The sequence below is a fragment of the Anastrepha ludens genome, chromosome 2 (assembly GCF_028408465.1).
Source record: "Anastrepha ludens isolate Willacy chromosome 2, idAnaLude1.1, whole genome shotgun sequence".
NCBI classification, from domain to species: domain Eukaryota; kingdom Metazoa; phylum Arthropoda; class Insecta; order Diptera; family Tephritidae; genus Anastrepha; species Anastrepha ludens.
The window spans coordinates 4,889,050-4,894,856 of NC_071498.1; positions in this window are offsets into that span (position 1 = coordinate 4,889,050).

Genomic DNA, 5,807 nt, shown 5'->3' on the forward strand with positions numbered 1-5,807 from the left:
GTCATATTTTTCTTATTATTCTTTTGTTTTTAACAGTTTGTATTTTTGGCCATGAGCAATTCGGATACCCAAGCACTTAATTGTATTATATTACACTTATCACTGAAAGAGAGCTGGTGATATCTATCTACTAAAAGAGTGTTGTGCATGGAATAATCTAATATGCCGGAATGTTCAGATAGGCTGTACTTGTATGCCATACTCATGGCTTAGCCTATAGAGATAAAGAATTTTATTGCACACTACGAATCGCCTAATCAAATTCAACTATCTTTCACGGGTCTCATTGTCCTAAGCAATTAAGACCAACACTCCAGGTTATATTAAAAATCAAAATTTAATTAGATCTGGCCGCTTTTTCCAAAAACTCTACCTTAAACCAGTTTACAGATTTTCCGGTCACTTCTTTAGAGATCTATACAATTAATAAGAGGGCGAAGTTGAAACTTTCTGTCTTTCAAAACAAGCGAGCGTGCTAGGTATGGGACTTGTGCAACCAGACACACTCCAGCACACACTAGATGTGTTTGTTTAGCGCACGATCAATCGTTTTTCTCAAACGTCTGAAGTGATAGATAGAAAAAGAAATGGTCGACCTCGCGTGGTTCGAACCAGTGCAGCCATAAAAGCCGTTAGAGAAAGAATTCGCAGGAATCCCCTTAAAATCAGAATTCATGTCTAGGGAAGCGAATGTAACGACGAGATCCATGTCAAGGATAATTATAGATGATCTTCACATGAAAGTCTTCCGTCGTTCAATTGATCATCTTTTGACATCGCGATTGAAGAAATTTAGACTCGACAGATGCAAGCAGCTTCGGTGGTACTCGGTCAACGGCTATGAAAATATTCTTTTCACAGATGAGAAAATTTTCACTGTTGACGGTTTTAACAAACAAAACGATAAAATCTATGCTAAAACTTTTAAAGGCGCAAAAAATCTAGTTCCAGCCTCCGTAGTGGTTTGGTCGGAGTGTCTCGTAACCAAGAGGATGTCTTAGAAAGCACGGTGAAGCAGTTGAGCTCTACTCTCTTCATTAGAGATCATTGGATCTTCCAGTAAGATTCCGCTCCAGCCCATAAGACAAAAACCATCCAGCAGTGGCTAAAAAACAATATTCCTGGGTTCATAGCCGCAGAAGTTTGGCCGTCTGGAAGTCCAGTTCTGAATCCATTGGACTATAGTTTGTGGTCAGAATTGGAGAACATGGCCTGTCAAAGGCCAGTTCCCTAAAGGTCCAAAAATGTCACGTGCATCTGCAGCAAAATATTTGAAAAGTTCGAGTTCTTAAATAAATGGGTGCAATGGCATACCGCAGTTAAAAAAAAGACACCTCTCAAAAATTTCATTGATTTGTTTGTGACACAGCCGAACTTAACTTTGCGTGAATCTGAAGCAATTTTAAGGAAAACTAGTGTTAATGCATCCAAATATACGATTTGAGGACCTATACGTGCCGAAGACCTCAAATTCCGGAACACATTAAAAAAACCGCTGCTTTCATTATCAAGCATTGAAAAAAGACTTCCATTGCCTAAGGCAAATTCAGAATGGAATTGGGCAAACGTAATTATTCTCGGATGAATCTTTCTCTGGGGCCAATAGTTGAATACGTTCGCCTTGGTGCACTGTTGATAATCGACAACTTCAACGAACTATTAAGCATTCAGTTAAGGTTCATGTTTGGGGCTGCTTCTCGGAAAAGCGGTTTCGCCGTTTCTTTATGTTTATTGCCAATTTGAATGCAGCTTTGGATTTTACTAGAGGACAACGATCCCAAGCATCGAAGCCGAAGGTCTGCAGAATGGAAACAGCAAAATGGGATTGAACTGTTGGATTGGCGTTTACAGTCGTTTGATGTCCACCCTACTGAAAATGTTGGGCAATAATTAAGAAAATTCTCAAAAGGAAAGAAATATAAACGGTCAAATAGTTATCAAGACAAATTCGGCTGATTTGGGTCCGATTACATCCACAAATTGCTCGGAAATTAACTCAAAGTATGACTCGCAGCCGTTATAGCTAATGGTGGTGACTATACACTTTATTGAATATATTGCGCTTAATAAATATTACGAATATTAACAGTATTATACAGTACAGTTTGTTAGAATCGAATTGGTCAAAAAGTTTCTAAGTTTGGCGGTCACGATTCTCTTAATTAGACAGGCTGAATATGAAACTAGGCGAACTGCTTTAGCAATACGGGTGAATGTCCTGCGATTCAGAGTTTTATGGATTCACTTCTTTGGGGATCTTGAGAGTTTAGGTACAATCTCATTGTAAAGGCTTACGCGTTATGCCAAAAGATTGCGTTAGGTGTGGCCGTAAGAGGTACGAAAAGGATAGGCTTAAGGAAGTTAGATCAATGGGAGTGTATCAACTGTTTATTTATTTGATCGCTTTTGCGTTTTAGAATCGTTTCATATTTCCATGTCAAAATGTACATAAATACATATAAGAAAAAAATTAATTATAATAAATTTGGTCTCGTAACTGCTAATGATTTTCTAACTTTTTTTGAACAAAAATCAACAAGCCGCCATTTACCTCGAGCTGCCACGCATCGCCCTGGTTATCAAAAATGGTTTACATTCTGTAAAGGAGACATATTCACTTGAGACTCGAGTGGGAAATTAATCTGAATTATATAATAATAAGCTCAAGAAGCTTCACATGAGTGGGCCAATCCTCTATATGCCTATCTCGATCAGTTGCTTTAAACCAGTTCTAACAAAATTTGCATTTGCGGAGTAACTAGCAAACCTCATTGCTTCCTCATCGAAAAATCTGAAAGGTTATATAAAAAATGGGTATAAAGTCAAATACGATGGGCGTCAGCGCGGGCTTTCGAATAAGGCCAGCTGAGTGAAATTTCAGTGCGCAAAAAAAGGCGCAATGCCATCTTAAAAGAGCAAATCTGTATATATTTTTTAAAAGACTTTGGCATGAGCCATTCCAGTGGATTGGCAATAACAGCCGCCTTTCTTGCAATTTCAAATAATAGAAATACCTTTGTACGTAGTCTTTACATGCTGAGGTACCGTTTCAAAACCGTCAAATGGTTTGATGTTTGACACTTGACAGTTCGCGCTGCAAAATTATTTGAGCTACGCTTTTAGGAAAAAAGCTTTGCTTTACTCAACAGAATAAAGCAGCAAATTATGGCAAACGTATGGCGCATTCATACAAGAATACTATAATAATACGGGTTAATCGCTTGACGCTAATGCAACCCAGACGTTACACAAGCTCATTCGTAAAATTCATGAGAAAGTACGAGGGCAGATCAGTAAGTACCTTCCTTGATTTACGAAGGAAAGTTCACATTACCGTCTTGTGCTGCCATCCATCAAATAACATCATATTTACACCAACTTTGAAGCGAATGCATGCATAACCTAATCTTTTTTGTAATGAAAAAAGTCGGTATGTATCATTATAGGAGCAGTTCCATGACAGAAACCAATTGTCTGCCGAGGGGCGACCGCTATTAGAAAATACTTTTTCTATTATTTGATGTTCATGCACGGAGATTCGAACCTGGGCACTTCCGAATGATAGTAATGCACCAACCAATTTGGCTACTTGGGCCGAAAGACATATATTCAAATATTGTTTTGAACGTATGGCAAACCTCCGAGTGTATTTCTGTCATTAAAAGGATCTTCATAAACGAGGAGCCAAGATTTATGTCAAGATTAGAAAGAAATAAAAGTCATGAAATATTTGCAGAAAGGATCAAGCACTGGTTCGGTTCGATAAGAAACTAAGGCAGATGTCTCAAGAATACCCAGAGCTACCACTGGCTCAGGCGTTCATCAAAATCGCAAGATCTCAATGTCGTGCGATATGATGCCACCGATGTTCAGTTTTGTCAAGCGCTTCAAGACTGAACTGTGCAATAAAAAGACTTGGAAAGGGTTATCCGAAACTAACAAGATAAACCAGAACAAGAAAACATGGTACGCGGACGGAGGGTGTAGAGGCATGTGTCTGAGGACCAGGGAAAATATATTTGGAAGGAGAGAATACAAATAAATTTCACTCGGATTCGGAATTAAAATACTCATTTTAATCTTGTACGCAACTATAAAAACAGAAGCATAGCTATTCTTACTGATATCCAGGCAGCAATCAAGGCTCTAAGCTCTTTCCAAGTTACATCAAAATTGATGCTGGTATATCTTGACAAGCTGAATATCTTAGGCAAGAAGAACTAGGCACATTTCCTATGGGTTCCAGGGCACGTAGGGACATTAGCCAGGCTTCACCATTATAGGCATAGAGCCATTTTGTAGACTAGGAAAGGGTAATTTCTCCTCTCTTATTCAGCAAGTAGAGGAAAGGCAAAGAAGATCATACTGGGACAATCTACTGGGTTTATCGCAATCAGAATTAAGGGCAGGTAGCTTTGACCTAAACAGTTTTAAAGAAGGTAAGAAATTAAATAAGAATAATTTTAGAATCATCACTGGAATTATAATCTTACTAACCTGATAAATACTTCACTGAAACCTGTAGGTTGTGCAGGGAGGAAGATGAGACCGTCAAACATATGCTGGCATGGTGCCCACCACGGATGCATAAGCGGCTCGAATACCTGGGTTAACATAGGGTATTTTGCCGGAGGAGGAAATAAAACCCAATAAAATAGGACAAACACTAAAGTTTATTAAAGAAGTTGTGCACAGAAAATTGCCTTATGCCATGGGCTACAATACTAACACTTTACTTTTCATTCTGGCTAAAGACTCTAAGTATTTTAAGTAGGAGACAAACAGGAGAGTTTGTGTACCGCAATGTGCTAGTTTTTCTTTACAAAAACCCGCAATTGAGACGTGGCTCACAAAATATTTCGAACTTACTGAGGAACCATGGGGGTTGATACTGTATATAAAACCTTGAGCTATTCATAATTTGGACAAATTTCGATTTAGGTTGTAGAATTCTGTATCTGACTAGTTCTGTCCAGACTAGTCCTGCCTTATAACATCTTTTCTCTCTTGGAATAAGATTGAATTGAAAAACTTAAACTATAAAAGCCTCCAGTATAATTTAGGAAAAGTATATCACAATAATTGGCCAGATCTTTACGATACGCCAAATTATGGAGAAAACTCGCGAGCGACAAATCGACATACCTCACCTTTTTGTCGATTTCAAAGTTGCCTTCGATAGCAGAAACGGCCTCTACGCCGCTATGTCTGACTGTGGTATCCGCGCAAAGCTTATACGGCTGTGTTAAATGAAGTTGAGCGCTGCGGTAAGCTCCATTAGCATCGGAAAGGACCTCTCCGAGCGGTTTGATACCAAGCGAGGTTTCAGACAAGGGGATTCCCTTTCGCGTGATTTCTTTAATCTCCTACTGGAAAAATTATTGGTACTGCTGAGTTGAACCGCTATGGCACTATTTACTAAAAAAGTGTTACGCTATTGGCGTATGTGGACGATATTGAAATGGTCGGTCTGAACAACCGCGCCGTACGTTCAGCGTACTACAGTCTGAAGAAGAAAGCAGAAAAAGTGGGTCTTGCGGGTCATATAAAGAGTCTTCGCGTCTGGGACAGCACGTCACTGTTGGAATTTGGTATGGTGGAGCACTTTGTTTATCTACGTACCAGTGTGAACAGCCAGAACGACGCCAGCCCAGAGATTAAACGAAGGATAAATCTTGCCAACAGGTGTTACAACACTGTACCAAAACATAAACATCCGCGACTTTTTACATGGCGCAGAAGCTTGAAGATGAAAACCTAATCTACGTTGGGGAGATCAAGTGAGGCAGCAGAATAGCAACTGGCGC